This window comes from Moschus berezovskii, chromosome 12 (genome assembly GCF_049115385.1).
Source record: "Moschus berezovskii isolate FMDL1 chromosome 12, NW_MosBer_1.0, whole genome shotgun sequence".
Lineage (NCBI taxonomy): Eukaryota > Metazoa > Chordata > Mammalia > Artiodactyla > Moschidae > Moschus > Moschus berezovskii.
The window spans coordinates 13712262-13727993 of NC_142471.1; the positions used below are offsets into that span (position 1 = coordinate 13712262).

Here is a 15732-nt window from a genome sequence, read left to right on the forward strand (position 1 = left end):
TTCCAAGGCAAACCATTCAATATTACAGTAATCCAGGCCTATGCCCCAACCAGTAATGCTGAAGAAGCCGAAGTTAATCGGTTCTATGAAGACCTACAAGACCTTTTAGAACTAACACCCAAAAAAGATGTCCTTTTCATTATAGGGGACTGGAATGCAAAAGTAGGAAGTCAAGAAACACCTGGAGTAACAGGCAAATTTGGCCTTGGAGCACGGAATGAAGCAGGGCAAAGGCTAATAGAGTTTTGTCAAGAGAATGCACTGGTCATAGCAAACACCCTCTTCCAACAACACAAGAGAAGACTCTACACATGGACATCACCAGATGGTCAACACCGAAATCAGATTGATTATATTCTTTGCAACCAAAGATGGAGAAGCTGTATACAGTTAGCGAAAACAAGACCAGGAGCTGACTGTGGCTCAGATCATGAACTCCTTATTGCGAAGTTCAGACTTAAATTGAAAAAAGTAGGGAAAACCACTAGACCATTCAGATATGACCTCAATCAAATCCCTTATGATTATACAGTGGAAGTGAGAAATAGATTTAAGGGACTAGATCTGATTGATAGAGTGCCTGATGAACTCTGGGCGGAGGTTCGTGACATTGTACAGGAGACAGGGACCAAGACCATCCCCATGGAAAAGAAATGCAAAAGAGCGAAATGGCTGTCTGAGGAGGCCTTACAAATAGCTGTGCAAAGAAGAGAGGCGAAAAGCAAAGGAGAAAAGGAAAGATATAAGCATCTGAATGCAGAGTTCCAAAGAATAGCAAGGAGAGATAAGAAAGACTTCCTCAGTGATCAATGCAAAGAAATAGAGAAAAACAACAGAATAGGAAAAACAAGAGACCTCTTCAAGAAAATTAGAGATTCCAAGGGAACATTTCATGCAAAGATGGGCTCGATAAAAGACAGAAATGGTATGGACCTAACAGAAGCAGAAGATATTAAGAAGAGGTGGCAGGAATACACAGAAGAACTGTACAAAAAAGATCTTCACGACCAAGATAGTCACGATAATGTGATCACTGACCTAGAGCCAGACATCTTGGAATGTGAAGTCAAGTGGGCCTTAGAAAGCATCACTACTAACAAAGCTAGTGGAGGTGATGGGAATTCCAGTTGAGCTATTTCAAGTCTTGAAAGATGATGCTGTGAAAGTGCTGCACTCAATATGCCAGCAAATTTGGAAAACTCAGCAGTGGCCACAGGACTGGAAGAGGTCAGTCTTCATTCCAATCCCAAAGAAAGGCAATGCCAAAGAATGCTCAAACTACCGCACAGTTGCACTCATCTCACACACTAGTAAAGTCATGCTCAAAATTCTCCAAGCCAGGCTTCAGCAGTATGTAAACCGTGAACTCCCAGATGTTCAAGCAGGTTTTAGAAAAGGCAGAGGCACCAGAGATCAAATTGCCAACATCCGCTGGATCATGGAGAAAGCAAGAGAGTTTCAGAAAAACATCTATTTCTGCTTCATTGACTATGCCAAAGCCTTTGACTGTGTCGATCACAATAAACTGTGGAACATTCTGAAAGAGATGGGAATCCCAGACCACCTGACCTGCCTCTTGAGAAACCTGTATGCAGGTCAGGAAGCAACAGTTAGAACTGGACATGGAACAACAGACTGGTTCCAAATAGGAAAAGGTGTACGTCAAGGTTGTATATTGTCACCTTGCTTATTTAACTTATATGCAGAGTACATCATGAGGAACGCTGGGCTGGAAGAAGCACAAGCTGGAATCAAGATTGCTGGGAGAAATATCAATAACCTCAGATATGCAGATGACACTACCCTTATGGCAGAAAGTGAAGAGGAACTCAAAAGCCTCTTGATGAAAGTGAAAGAGGAGAGTGAAAAGGTTGGCTTGAAGCTCATAATTCAGAAAACAAAGATCTTGGCATCTGGTCCCATCACTTCATGGGAAATAGATGGAAAAACAGTGGAAACAGTGTCAGACTTTGTTTTTTTTTGGGCTCCAAAATCACTGCAGATGCTGATTGCAGCCATGAAATGAAAAGACGTTATGACCAACCTTGATAGTATATTAAAAAGCAGAGACATTACTTTGCCAACAAAGGTCCGTCTAGTCAAGGCAATGGTTTTTCCCGTGGTCATGTATGGATGTGAGAGTTGGACTGTGAAGAAGGCCGATTGCCGAAGAATCGATGCTTTTGAACTGTGGTGTTGGAGAAGACTCTTGAGAGTCCCTTATACTGCAAGGAGATCCAACCAGTCCATTCTAAAGGAGATCAATCCTGGATGTTCATTGGAGGGATTGATGCTAAAGCTGAAACTGCAATACTTTGGCCACCTCATGCGACAAGTTGACTCACTGGAAGAGACTCTGATGCTGGGAAAGGTTGGGGGCGGGAGGAGAAGGGGACGACGGAGAATGAGATGGCTGGATGGCATCACCGACTCTGTGGACATGAGTTTGAGTGTACTCCAGGAGTTGGTGATGGACAGGGAGGCCTGGCGTGCTGTGATTCATGGCGTCGCGGAGAGTCGGACACGACTGAGCGACTGAACTGAACTGAACTGAAGAATTGACTATTTGAGGAAATAAATTTTATACTAGAATTATTTCTGGTCGGGAAGCCAAAATTGAGAAGTCGTGCAGGAAAAGATTGATAGGTTTAACCATTAACAGCATCAACAAAGCAAAACTTTGTGTTCAGTTCAGTCGCTCAGTTGTGTCCGACTCTCCGCAACCCCATGAATCACAGCACGCCAGGCCTCCCTGTCCATCACCAACTCCCGGAGTTCACTCAAACTCATGTCCACAGAGTCGGTGATGCCATCCAGCCATCTCATTCTCTGTCATCCCCTTCTCCTCCCGCCCCCAACCTTTCCTAGCATCAGACTCTTTTCCAGTGAGTCAACTCGTCGCATGAGGTGGCCAAAGTATTGCAGTTTCAGCTTTAGCATCAGTCCTTCCAATGAATACCCAGGATTGATCTCCTTTAGAATGGACTGGTTGGATCTCCGTAATGGGAAATAATTCCAAACACTTATTGAACACTTAATGATTGTCACGTTTTGCTTAGTTAATTTGTACAATAACACTCTAAGGTAGATTCTATAACTATCCCCACCTAACACATGAGAAAACTGAAGTTTATAGAGATTCAGAAATTTGTATTGAGTTAGAAAGTGATAGAGCAGATGTGTGAACTCAGACCATCTGGCTCCCAAGACTATTATACAGACAAAACCTGAAAGAAGTATTTGTAGTTAGTGTCTAGTCAAAGCTATGGTTTTTCCAGTGGTCATGTATGGATGTGAGAGTTGGACTGTGAAGAAAGCTGATCGCCGAAGAACTGATGCTTTTGAACTGTGGTGCTGGAGAAGACTCTTGAGAGTCCCTTGGACTGCAAGGAGATCCAATCAGTCCATTCTGAAGGAGATCGATCCTGGGTGTTCATTGGAAGGACTGATGCTAAAGCTGAAACTGCAATACTTTGGCCACCTCATGCGACGACTTGACTCACTAGAAAAGACTCTGATGCTGGGAAGGATTGGGGGCGGGAGGAGAACGGGAAGACAGAGAATGAGATGGCTGGATGGCAACACCGACTCGATGGACATGAGTTTGAGTGTACTCCGAGAGTTGGTGATGGACAGGGAGGCCTGGCGTGCTGTGATTCATGGGGTCGCAAAGAGTCGGTCACAACTGAGCGACTGAACTGAACTGAACACCATTGTATAGATATTATCTATGTCAGCCGCATCTGGATCTGCTTCATCCCTTTTAGATAGACATTCTGTTGTTTTCTGGTAGACATTCTGCAGTTTACAAAACCTTTCCCCTATTGAAGGACTTTAAATTGCTTTTATTTAGCTGTTATATCCCTGGAGTTCAGATGGTAAAGAATCTGCCTGCAGTGTAGGAGACCTGGGTTTGATCCCTGAGTTGGGAAGATTCCCTGGAGAAGGGAATGACTACCCACTCCAGTATTCTTGCCTGAAGAATTCTATGGACAGAGAAGCCTGGTGGGCTACAGTCCATGGGATCACAAAGAATTGGACACGACTGAACGACTAACACTCACTGACACTCATAACACTAGCAGATACCTTATGCCTCGACTTTATATATTAGTATGAATATTTCTATAGTTTAGAATCTTAAACATGGAATTGCATATTGTTGAATTAAAGGGCATATGCATTTAAATCAAATTTGTCCTCCAAAAAATAAGAATGTGTGTGCATGTGTGTCCATATATGTGTGTATTTTTAGTTTATCTGTGTGTGTGTGTATATTTTTAGTTTATCTTTCATCATCCAGACAAACCATTTCTTTTTACAGACCAAGCCCAGAAAGGTTAAGTGTTACGCTCAAGATTACATAGCTATTAAGTAGCTATGATTTGACTCTTTTTTATTGTGCTGCAGGCTGCCTTTGGCACAATTTTCTGCTTTATCTATAATGATATTGATGTTACTGCCATTTATCTTGCTGAAATCCATGTACCATAAGTTTAGTTTTGGTAAACTTATGAAATCCGTAAGTTTAGTTTTCCCCAGAAACAGTCGTCAGAATTAATTCATCTGACCTTACTTGTTCTTGACACCCAGCACTGTGCCTCTCTTAGTCAGTTTGGACAATTATAATAAAGTCCTTGTAGACTGAGGGCTTCCCCCGTGGCTCAGAGGCAGAGAATCTGCCTGCAGTGGAGGAGATGCAGATTAGATCCTTGGGTCTAGATGATCCCCTGGAGGAGGAAATGGCACCCCATTCCATTATGCTTGCCGGGAAAATCCCATGGACAGAGGAGCCTGGTGGGCTACCGTTTGTGTGGTCACAGAGAGTCAGACGCAACTGAGCAAGTGACCATAGACTGAGTGACTTATAACAAGTCTATTTCTCAAGTCTGAGATCGGGACGCCAGCATGGTTGGGTTATGGTGAGGACCCTCTTTCAGGCTTTATCTTACTGTATCTTCACAAAGCAGAAAGAGGGCTACTTTGTCGTCTCATAGGGCTTCCCTGGCTGGCTCAGAAGGTAAGGAGTCTGCTTGCAGTGCAGGAGACCTGGGTTCAATACCTGGGTCGGGAAGATCCTCCTGAGAAGGAAGTGGCAACCCACTCCAGTATTCTTGCCTGGAAAATCCCATAGACAGAGGAGCCTGGCAGGCTACAGTCCATGGTGTCGCAAAGAGTCAGATACAACTGAGCGACTTCACTTTTGTTCTCTCATAAGGGCACCAGTCCTAATCAAGAGGGCTTCACCTTCATGAACTGATTAGCTGCCAAAGGCCCTGACTCCTAATACTTCCATATTGGGGTTTAGGATTTCGACATATGAATTTGCTGGGGGGTGGTGGGTACAGCTCATTCATTGCAGTGCCTGGACACACAATAGGTACTCAGAATATTTGTTGAATGCACACTGCCTTTTGTTTTTTTTTTTTTTTTGCTTTTAAGGAACTGGTTTATTTAACTGTATCAGTGCCATGGAAATTTATGGACATGGGAATTGTACAGAGGATTGCCTATACATTACTTCTTTACATCGAACCAGACAGGCTTCAAGAACTGACTGCTGAGTAATAAGACAGTCCATCTAAATTTACATTAAATAATTTATCTTAAGGCACCCAAAAGGCAGCCTTAGTGCACACTGAGTACATATGTGTCATTTGGCAAAACCAACTTTAACATATATCTTTAGAATTACAGAACTTTAGAAATACAGAAAGGGTCACAATTGGACACCACAAAATTATCCAGCATGTTTGTTATGAATTATTTCTCCTCCTTCAATTTCAATTTGCTCATACAGCCACTTTCGATCACAGCGGCATTCGGCACCACATTTGGTAGAACCGCAGGCAGGACAAGCATAGAAGCAGCCTAAGCAGTCTTCATCGAGGCAGTCACAGAGGTCCATTCCACTGAAAATCAGGAGACCCTGGCTATCGTAGACCTTACTCTTTGCCGGGATCACTTGCCTGTCTGAACCAGCTGTTGCATTTTTGGTAAGCCTTCTTTTTTCTCTTTTACCAGTTTCTGGAGCGAATTCAGTTTGCTTTCCTGGGTTTGCAAATTGTAACGACCTCAAAGCTTTAGCAGTTCTTCCATCTGAGTCAGGTTTTCTTTTCTGCCGGTCTTCAGAATCAACATCCACACTTCCATTGATTATCTGTGTACATTTTGGACAAAGCTTCCAACCAGGTACAAGTTGTCTTCCAAATTTTGCACTCAGAAAAGTGGCATCATCTAAATCAATTGCATGTAAATTTTTTTTGGCTAGTTTTTTGTGTATGTTAAATGGGTCACAACATGACTTCTGCAAATCCTCAAATCTATCAATGTAAATTTTTGCATGATGGAAGCAAATTGTATTGTTCCCAGAAAGTGTCATTCCAGTTCTCAGTTGAAGGAGAAGCATGTCATTTGATGACAATTCTTGCAAAGTCTTGAAACCTGTATGACGAGTATAATAGGTTTTATGGCACTCATTTGTGGTGCGAAGCTGGACTCCAACTGAACATGGATCCATCATGCTTGATTCTAGTCAATTTCCTCTTTCTGATTTTCGCCTAGAGATCACTCTCCAGCAGATCACCCTGAGGTAGTAAACACAAGTACTGGATATTTGCTCCTCATATGACGTGAACACTGACAGCTCAGGGAATGTGAACACTGACAGCTCAGGGAATACGCCTTTTTAAAAAACAGAGGTACTGAAAATTTCTCTTATATTTTAAGTCTTCATGTTGGGGCTTCCCTGGTGGCTCAGCTGGTAAAGAATCCTCCTGTAATGCAGGAGACCTGGGTTCCATCCCTGGGTTGGGAAGATCCCCTGAAGAAGGCAGACATAACTTTAGCTCGAGCTCTCCACCGACGGAGCGCGCACCCCACCTGCCGCCTCCGAGCGCGGCCTGAGCACAGGCGTTTCAGCTCTTCCGGGCGTTTACCACCGAGAGAACGGCCTGCACACTGCCTTTTGGTAATCAGTATTTCTAAATGTCTGCAAAACATTTATTCAGTAACATATTAAAGAATCCATGTATCATTGGAATATTCATCAGTTGCTCAAGAAATAAAAAGTTCTAATTCCCTCTCTCACATATGTTTGTACTTCATATTTAGTCTACTGACAGTCTTTGTTTTCCTAATAATTTTTGTGACTTTGTTTAAATGAACTCAAAATTATGTATTAAGTTTTTGAAAACTTAATAAGAAATTATTCTGCACAGAAAATTTAGGAAGATTATACAGACTAGAACTTTGAAAATATTCAGATTCAAATGAATTGCTTGTATTTTGCAGAAGACAGTAGGCTACTCTTATTGCAGAAGTTAGTTTGGCATCCTGCAGTGTAAGCATTCTGGAAGTGATGTTTGAAAAGTTTATTAGTAGTTCCATAAAATTATAGAATCAAATGTTTGGGTAGGAACTGGAAAGGTCATATTATGTAGGGATCAGTACTGTAGAATGAACTATCTTTAATACTCTCTTCTTGTCTCAAAATCACAAGGCAAATAGAAAAGATGAATGAGAGTTTCAGAGTAATCCAAGTTCTATTTTTGTAGGGATGGAGCTTGGGGTATTCTTAGTTTTGTTTTTTTAAATACAGATTTGTTGTTAATAAATCTTTGTACTTGTCCAAATGACCAAAATGGAGTTTACTTGCAAATGCCTCTTTGGCACTACTACTCGAACTAAATCGGATTTGGTTTTATTTTTTAAACAGCTTCCTTGAGGTATAATTGACTTATAATACCCTTCACATATTTAAAGTATAAAATTTGATGATTTGAACATGTCTACCTGAAATCATCAGCACACTCAAAATGATAGACATATCCATCACTACCAAAAGTTTCTTTGTGCCCTTTAATAATTTCTTCCTGGTTTCACCTTCCCCTACTCTCACCCCATTCCAGGCAACCACTGACTCCTGTGCTTTCTGTCACCACAAATTACCTTACATTGTCTTGAATTTATATACATGGAATCATAGTCTTTCATTGTACTCTTTTTATTGTTGGACTTCTAATTATTGAGATTCATCTATATTAAAGCTCAGTCACTCCCATCTCTCTGTGACCCTTTGAACTGTAGCCTGTCAGGCTTCTCTGTCCCTGAGATTTTTCAGGCAAGAATACTAGAGTGGGTTGCCACTTCCTCCTCCAGGGGACCTTCCTGACCCAGGGATCGATCTGTCTCTCCTGTTACAGGTGGCTTCTTTACTCACTGAGCCATTGAGGAAACCCATTGAAGTCTATATCAGTAGTTTATTCCTTTTTACTGCTAGCAGTGTTCCGCTGTATGGCTGTACTAGTTTGTTTATCCATTCACTTGTTAATGGACATTTGAGTTGTTTCTAGTTTTTGGCTGTTTCATGTACAGCTGTTTTGAACATTTGTGTACAAGTCTTTGTATGGGCATATACTTTCATTTCTCTTGGTTAAATATCTAGAAATGGAATGATAGGCTTATATTTAACTTGTTAAGAAACTGAAACCATCTTGGATTATCACCAGCAGTGTATGGAAGTTCCAACTCCTCCACTTGTCACTAACATCAGGCTTTTAAATTTTAGCCCATCTAAGATTAACCACTGTGGTGTTTTGAATTTGTATTTCCCTAATGGCTAACAGATGCTGTTTGCAGCCATGAAATTAAAAGACGCTTACTCCTTGGAAGGAAAGTTATGACCAACCTAGATAGCCTATTAAAAAGCAGAGACATTACTTTACTAACCAAGGTCCGTCTAGTCAAGGCTGTGGTTTTTCCTGTGGTCATGTATGGATGTGAGAGTTGGACTGTGAAGAAAGCTGATCGCTGAAGAATTGATGCTTTTGAATTGTGGTGCTGGAGAAGACTCTTGAGAGTCCCTTGGACTGCAAGGAGATCCAGCCAGTCCACCCAATCCTGGGTGTTCATTGGAAGGACTGATGCTAAAGCTGAAGCTCCAATACTTTGGCCACCTCATGCGACGAGTTGACTCACTGGAAAAGAGTCTGATGCTGGGAGGGGTTGGGGGCAGGAGGAGACGGGGACGACCGAGAATGAGATGGCTGGATGGCATCACCGACTTGGTGGACATGAGTTTGAGTGAACTCCGGGAGTTGGTGATGGACAGGGAGGCCTGGCATGCTGTGATTCATGGGGTCACAAAGAGTTGGACACGACTGAGCGACTGAACTGAACTGAATGGCTAACAGTGTTGAGTATTTTTTTCATGTTCTTATTTGAAGTGTTTCTTCACATCTTTTGCTGATTTTTTTATTGTGTTTGTTTTTTTATTATTGCATTTTGATACTTTTTAAAATATATTCTGAATATAAGTCTTTGATCATATATTTGCTTCACCCATATTTTTTCCTGGTCTGTGACTTGTTTTTCCATTCCCTTAATAGTGTTCTTCAAAGAGCACAAATTTTGAAGTTCAATTTATTAATTATGCTGTTAGTTACATATCAAAGAAATCTTTGCCTAATTCAAGGGCACAAAGATTTTCCCCTATGCTTCTAGTTTTATAATTTGCAGGTAGAACTATGATTCATTTTGTGATTTTTTTTTTAAGTTGAGGTGTAGTTAACTTAAAATATTATTTGAGTTTTCAGGTGTATGACATAGTGATTCAATATTTTTATAGGTTATTATTCTGCATTTAAAGTTATGATAAAATATCAGCTGTGTTCCCTGTGTTATACATACATCCTTGTATCTTATTTATACCTAGTAGTTCATGCCTCCAATCCCCTTCCCCTATCATGCCCCTTCCCCCTATGATTCACTTTGAACTATACACTAGTGCATATGAAGCAGTGTCTCATTGTGGTTTTCATGTTCCTATTGGATTATGATATTGAGCATCTTTTTATATTGCTTGTAGACTTAATCTTTAAAGAAATGTCTACTCATACCTTTTGGGTTACGTATCTTTTTTTTTTTTTGGCTGCATCAGACAGCATGCAGAATCTTAATTAGTTTCCTGACCAGAAATGGAGCCCATGCCCTCTGCATTGGAAGCACAGAGTCTTAACCACTGGACTGCCAGGGAATTCCCTGTTATTTATCTTTTTAATGTTGAGTAGTAAGAGTTCTTTATTCTAGATGCAAACCTCTATCAGATATATGATTTACGAATATTTTCTCCCATCCTTTTTACTTTCTTGATGATACCCTTTGCAGCACAAAAGTTTTTAATTTTAATGAAATCTACTTTATTTGACCTTTGATATTTTGATGTCATATCTAAGAAACCATTGCCCAATCTAAAGTCCCAAAGATTTACACTTATGTTTTGTTTGTAAGTGTATAGTTTTATAGTTTTAATTCTAAAACACTTAGATCTTTGATCCATTTTGGGTTAATTTTTGACTATAGGGTGAGGTAGAGATTCAGTTTTGTTCTTTTGCTTATGAGTATCTAGGTATTCTAGGACCATTTATTAAAAACACTGTTCTTTTTCCATTGAGTTACCTTGCCACCTTTGTTGAAAATCAGTTGACTTAATGTGAAGGTTTATTTCTGGACCCTCAATTCTGCACCATTGATCCATATGTCTAGTCTTATGCTAGTTCCATGCTCTCTTGATTACTATAGCTTTGAAGTAAGTTTTGAAATGGAAAAGTTGAGTTCTACAATTTTGTTCTTCTTTCTTAGTACTGTTTTGGCTATTCTGGGTTCCTTGAATTTCCATATGAGTTTTAGGATAAGCTTGTCAATTTCTGTAAAGCTGGGAATCTGAAGGAGATTGTGTTGAATCTGTAAACCAATTTGGAGAGTATTGCCATCTTAATAATATTGTCTTCCAGACAGTGAGCATTGCTGTCTTTCCATTTATTTAAATCTTTAGTTTCTTTTAACAGTGTTTTGTAGTTTTCAGAGTACAGAACTTGTAACTTTTTTTTTAATTAAGGTATAGTTGATTTACAGTGCTGTGCTAATTTTTGCTGTACTGCAAATGATTCAGTTATACATACATAGACATTCTTTTTTAATATTCTTTTCCGTTATAGTTTATCCCAGGAGATTGGATATAGTTTCTTTGCCATACAGTAAGACCTTGTTGTTTATCTATTCTAAATGTAATAGTTTGCATCTACTAACCCAAAACTCAGTCTTTCCCTCTCCCTCCCCCCAACCCCATGGCAACCACAAGTCTGTTTTCTATGTCTATGAGTCTGTTTCTTTTTTGCTGATAGGTTCATTTGTGCCATATTTTAGATTCCACATAAAAGTGATATGGTGTTTGTCTGTTTCTGACTTACTTCACTTAGCATGATAATCTCTAATTGCATCCATGTTGCTGCAGATGACTATTTCCTTCTTTTTTATGGCTGAGTAGTATTCCACTGTACATATGTACCACATATTCTTTATACATTCATCTGTTGATGGACATTTAGGTTATTTCCATGTATTGACTATTGTGAACAGTGCTGCTATGAACATAGGATCCATGTATCTTTTGGTATTATAGTGTTATCAAGTATATGCTCAGGAGTGGAATTTCTAGATCATATGGTAATTCTGTTGTTAGTTTTTTAAGAAACTTAGCACTGTTTTCCATAGTGGCTGTGCCAACTTACATACCCATCAACAGTATAGAAGGGTTCCCTTCTCTCCATGCCCTCTCCAGCGTTTCCTATTTGTCCATTTCTTAATTTTGGTTATTCTGACTGCTGTGAGGTGGTACCTGATAGGTTTGATTTGCATTTCTCTAATAATTAATGATATTGAGCATATTGTGCCTGCTGGCCATCTGTATATTTTCTTTGGAGAAATATCTATTAAGGTCTTCTGCCCGTTTTTTAATTGGCTTTTTTTGTTGTTGAATTGTATGGCCTCTTTGTATATTTTGGAGATCAAGCCCTTGTCGGTGACATCATTTGCACATATTTTCTCTCACTCTGTAGTTTGTCTTTTCATTTTTTTAAAATGGTTTCCTTTACTGTGCAAAAGCTTGTAAGTTTGATTAGGTCCCATTTGTTTATTTTTGTTTTTATTTCTATTGCCTTGGGAAGCTGACCTAAGAAAACATTGGTGTGATTTATGTCAGAGAATGTTTTGCCCATGCTCTGTTCTAGGAGTTTTATGGTGTTGTGTCTTATTTCTAACTCTTTGAGCCATTTTGAGCTTATTTTTGTGCATGGTGTGAGGGTATGTTCTAACTTCACTGATTTGCATGCAGGTGTTCAACTTTCTGTGCATCACTTGCTGAAGAGGTTATCCTTTTCCCATTTTATGTTTGTTGAAGATTAATTGACTTTAGGTGTGTGGGTTTATTTCTGGACTCTGTTTCTTTCCATTGATCCAAATGTCCTGTTTTTGTACCAATACCACACTATTTTCTTTACTGTAGCTTTGGTGTTCTCTGAAGTCTGAGAGAGAGAGAGTTATGCCTCTTGCTTTGTTTTTTCCCCCTCAGAATTGCTTTGTCAATTCTGTGTCTTTTATGATTCCATATAAATTTTTGGAGTGTGGGATTTCTTTCCATTTCTTTGAATCATCTTTAATTTTCCTTTATTAATGTTTTATAGTTCTCATCATATGTCTTTCACTTCCCTAGTCAGGTTTATTCCTAGGTTTGGGTTTTTTTGGTTGTTGTTTTGGTGTGATTTTAAAAGATGTTACATTCTCTTTATATTCTCTTTCTGATGTTTTATTGTTAGTGTAAATTTTTTAATGTTAATCTTGTATCCTGCCAATGTGCTGAATTCATTTACTAGATCTAGTAGTTTTTGTGTGGAGTCATTAGGATTTTCTCTACATAATATCATGTCATCTGCATAGAGTGACAGTTTTACCTCTTCCCCTTCCAATTTGGATACCTTTTATTTCTTTTATTTTGGTCTGATTGCTGTGGCTGGGACTTTTAACACTGTATTGAATAGAAATGGTTAGCATGGGCATCCTTGTCTTATTCCAGATTTTAGCAGACAAGTTTTCAACATTTCACCATTGAGTATTATTTTCACAGTGGATTTGTCATAAATGGCTTTTATTATTTAGAGATATATTCCCTTTGTACCCTCTGGTAAGAATTTTTATCATGGATGAATGTTGAATCTAGTCAGATGCATTTCCTGAATCTGTTAAGATGAGCATGTGGTTTTTGACTTTTTTTTTAATGTGGTATATTACATTGATTTACATACATTGAACCATCCTTGTGAACTTGGATTGAATCCCACGTGGTCATGGTGTATGATCTTTTTATATGTTGTTGGATTGGTTTGCTAATATTTTGTTGAGAATTTTTGCATCTATAGTCATCAAAGATATTGACCTGTGATTTTCTTTTTTGGTGGTTATCTTTGTTTGGTTTGGTATCAAGGTTGATGGCTTCATAAAATGTCTTCGGGATATTCCCTCCTTTTCAGTCTTTTGGAAGTGTTTGAGAAGGATCAGTATAAATTCTTTGTATATTTGGTAGAATTTGCCTGTGATGCCATCTGGTCCTGGACTTTTGTTTGTAGGGAGTTTTTTGTTTGTTTTGATTTTTTATTTTTAAAGATTATATTTCACTTTTAGTGACTGGTCTGTTCAAATTAGCTCTTTCTTCTTGCCTGTGATGCCATCTGGTCTTGGACTTTTGTTTGTAGGCAGTTTTTTGTTTGTTTTGATTTTTAAAGGTTGTATTTCATTTTTAATAATTGGTCTGTTCAGATTAGCTCTTCTGTCTCAGTTTTAATGGGCTGCTTCTAGAAAGTTGTCCATTTCTTGTAGGCTATCATTATTGACATATAATTGTTCATAGTATTCTCTTACATATTTTTTCATGTGTTTCTGTGGTATTGGTTGAGGTTCTCCTTTTTTGTTTTTTAGTTTATTTGGATTCTCTCTCTTCTTGGTGAGCCTGGCCAGAGGTTTGTCAGTTTTGTTTCAAACCAACTCTTGGTTTTAGTGATTTTTTTTCTATTGTTTTTTCATCTTTATTTTGTTTGTTTCCTTCCTGATGGTTCCTTCCGCTGACGTTAGTTTTTGTTTGTCCTTCTTTTTCTAAGTCTTTCAGTCAGTTCAGTTCAGTCGCTCAGTCGTGTCCGACTCTTTGCGACCCCATGAATCACAGCACTCCAGGCCTCCCTGTCCATCACCAATTCCCGGAGTTCACTCAAACTCATGTCCATTGAGTCGGTGATGCCATCCAGCCGTCTCATCCTCTGTCGTCCCCTTTTCCTGCTGCCTTCGATCTTTCCCATCATCAGGGTCTTTCCAATGAGTCAGTTCTTCGCATTGGGTGGCCATAGTATTGGAGTTTCAGCTTCAGTCCTTCCAAAGAATATTCAGGACTGAAGAGGTGGTAAGTTAGGTTGTTTAATTTTACTTGAGATTTTTCTTGCTTTTTTTTTTTTTTGAAGAAGGTCTGTGTCACTATGAACTGCCCTCTGAGAACTGCTTTTCCTGCATCCCATGCTTTATATTATTCCATGAAAGTGAAAGTTGCTCAGTCATATCCAACTTTTTGCGACCCCATGGACTATACAGTCCATGGAATTCTCCAGGCCAGAATACTGGAATGGGTAGTCTTTCCTTCTCCAGGGGATCTTCCCAACCCAGGGATCGAACCCAGGTCTCCCACATTCCAGACTGATTCTTTACCAGCTGTGCCACAAGGGAAGCCCAAGAATACTGGAGTGGGTATCCTATCCCTTCTTCAGTGGATCTTCATGACCCAGGAATTGAACCAGGGTCTCTTGCATTGCAGGTGGATTCTTTACCAACTGAGCTATGACAGAAGCCGATATTATTCCATAGATCTCTTAAATATTGCTTTCATTCTTTTTTTTTTTAACTTTATGCCTGCTGTTTTGATTGGGTAATTTCCATTATTCTACCTTCCAGATCACTTATTCTTTCTTCTGCCTTATTCGTTCTGCTACTCATTGCCTTTCACTCAGGTTTCATCTTGGCAAATCAATTTTCTAATTTTTCTTGACTCCTCCGTATAGTTTCTAGTTCCTTTTTACAATAATCTGCATTTCTGTTGCTACGCTTTCTTAATTCTTTACTTCGGTGTCTTCATTACCTCCTTTTGAACTTGGTGTCAGACCAGAGAGATCTGTTTCATTGCTTGTTCCTTCAGGGGAATTCTCTTGGACTATTGGTTTCTCTGCTTCTTCATCTTGCTTATATTTTTGTTACTCTGTGAGTTTAGGAGAAACAATTATCTACTATCACCTTGGAGAGCTATTTATAGTCAGGAGCATCCCTTTGTGGCCTGTGTGCCTTTAATACATCTTTGGTGTGAGGGCTGGTTTTGGGGGGTTTTTTTGGCATGCTAATAGGAAAACATTTTATAGCCTACATGTTTTAACAATTATACCAAATTGTGACACAAACACTGTACATGTGCCTTTAGCAGTAGACTTAAAAGTAAGCAGTGATAAATGTTATGAGTAGTTATACTCTGTAAAAACGTCACTAGATAATTTTCTTTCCATCCTGAACACTGGGGTAAAAAATATGTTTAGAAGAAATATAATAACTTTCCTAGTTTGTTGAGTGATTTTATCAGGAAATAGTGCTGGATTTTGTGAAATGTTTTTCTATCTATTGATACAATCTTATGGGGTTTGTCCTTTATTCTATTGATGTCGTGTATTGCATTAATTGAGTTTCAGACGGTAAACCCAGCTTGCATTTTTGGGATAAATTTCAGTTGGTCATGGTGCTGTGTGTTGATAAATTTAGTGTGCTTATATTTTGTTGAGGATTTTTGTGTCTTTATTCTTAAGGAATGTTATTTTC

The 15732-nt window shown here is 39.1% G+C and overlaps 1 protein-coding gene and 1 pseudogene across 9 annotated transcripts in view; one reads left to right on the plus strand and one right to left on the minus strand.

Annotated features, from left to right (window-relative positions):
* CSGALNACT2 (chondroitin sulfate N-acetylgalactosaminyltransferase 2) overlaps positions 1–15732 on the plus strand; it is a 72075-nt gene that overhangs the window by 4201 nt on the left and 52142 nt on the right. Inside the window, exons 1-2 of one of the 9 annotated variants that reach the window (XM_088841878.1) lie at positions 5875–5996; positions 6565–6701. The exons of 7 other annotated variants lie outside the window; for them this stretch is intronic. The gene's annotated coding sequence lies outside the window, so the exon portion shown is untranslated. Of the gene's footprint in view, positions 1–5855; positions 5997–6564; positions 6702–15732 lie in introns of those variants that run through there. One more of the 9 variants, XM_055425686.2, reaches the window with a different exon arrangement.
* On the minus strand, positions 5741–6583 carry LOC129555829 (ARL14 effector protein pseudogene; annotated as a pseudogene).